The sequence below is a fragment of the Aplysia californica genome, unplaced genomic scaffold (assembly GCF_000002075.1).
Source record: "Aplysia californica isolate F4 #8 unplaced genomic scaffold, AplCal3.0 scaffold01156, whole genome shotgun sequence".
Lineage (NCBI taxonomy): Eukaryota > Metazoa > Mollusca > Gastropoda > Aplysiida > Aplysiidae > Aplysia > Aplysia californica.
Window position 1 is genome coordinate 139,242 of NW_004798426.1, and position 1,649 is coordinate 140,890.

General features: G+C 33.4%; 1 protein-coding gene across 10 annotated transcripts in view; it reads left to right on the top strand.

Annotated features, from left to right (window-relative positions):
• Window positions 1-1,649, top strand: part of LOC101864271 (LIM/homeobox protein Lhx3) — a 69,798-nt gene extending 68,149 nt beyond the window's left edge. For 9 of the 10 annotated variants that reach the window (XM_035973352.1, XM_035973353.1, XM_005111967.3 and 6 more), the window contains one exon: window positions 1,624-1,649. The gene's annotated coding sequence lies outside the window, so the exon portion shown is untranslated. The remainder of the gene's footprint in view (window positions 1-1,623) is intronic. The other variant, XM_035973349.1, reaches the window with a different exon arrangement.

Below are 1,649 nucleotides of genomic sequence, written 5' to 3' on the forward strand. Positions count from 1 at the left end.
CACCCACACTCCTTTGGTTTGCCAATATCAAAATTGTGTTTAAGAACCCCAAAAACCTTCTCATATGACGAAACAAAAACATGTAACTGATCAGAGATATTGGTAGTTCGGAGTAGTACAAGATATTATGTGTTGGAATAGTGTTATTGTAAGATTCAGTTTTGTATATAGTAGATTCTATAATAATTATTATTATTATGTCTATCAGACGTTTCTAGAATGATATTATGTGAATAATTATTATACTTTTGGTTTTCTTTGTTACAGTGCTGTGAAATTATGGTACAATTATTCTTGACTTAGTGTTATCCTAGTCCAATGTGCATAGATCTAGAATGTTCTAGTCATTTACGTGGAATCCTGGTGAAATCAGGCGCTCTTCAAAATAATAAGATCGAAGAAATTGATATTTTCATGCTCGCTGCCCAGTTATGATCGATTTTTTTCCGGTGTATTATTTTCGCTCAACACCTTATCTGTCCGTAAAATCATATTAACGTGTGAACTTATACTCCCCCCCCCTCCCACGCACACACCCATAATCAAAGACAGGGGGAAAAAATTAACGTTAATTTGCAGTTTCGATGGACATTCAAGCTTTGGAAGTCACCAAACTTTGACGCTCATTTTTTTGGTGCTAATTTTTACCTCTGACACCGGACGAGCTGTCAAACTCCTACAATATCAAATGTTCCATCTCATCAAGAAAGATGGGTAGTTGTTTTTTTTGTTTTTTGTTTGTTTTTTTCTTTTCAATAAGAAACAAGACAGATTAACAAGCTTTAAGCTTATACCAGAATCTCCCTTTGCTTGTCCAAAACTGACGAACGACTGCGATAACGTGGGGGAAATCACGTGCTTGTCAAAATAATGAAATCGAAGAAAATGGCATTTTACGCCTGTTTAGCAATATTTAGTTCGAATTTTTTTTTTCTCAACACTTTTTTATGTCTATAAATTTCTGTGAGGATTTTACTGAGCAAAGCTGATTAAAGGCTAAAACAATTAAATTCATATTTCCCAAGAGATCCCAAGCAGCTATAGAGGTTACCAAACTTTGGACGCCATTTTCTCGTTAATTTTACATTTGAAATCTGGTGACCCCCACTTTCTTCCCTCGGAAATATCTTGACTTCTATTTGCGGTAGATGGGTATTATTATTTTTTTTTATAGAATGGAATAGAATAATTCCACAAGCCCCAAAATTGACGAGAGCCTGATTCCACCGCGTTGTGACACATCTTTATCCTTCTTTGCTAATTTATTGAAAGAATTTCTTGTTGTTGTTTGATTGTTTTTTTTCTTGTTTTTTTGTGCTTCTAATTTCAAGACGAAATTACGAGCAGCTTTAATCATGGTGATTATTTAATGTTGCAAAAGAGTTATAAAAACAATTATTTATATTATCATAATATCATTAAATCGTGTGTGACCAGTTTGACTTATCTCCTAAGCTCATGTTTTTAAAGTAGTCTTTGGACTTCAATTCTCTGTTTTGTCGTATTTCATTTATTGAGAATGTTATTTATTTTCAAGGGGAGAACACGAACTGTAGAATTCTACAACATTTTTGTGTTTTTCATAATTGACTTTTTAAAGATCATATTGTGTATGCGTATAAGTTGTGTGTGTGTGTGTGTGTGTGTGT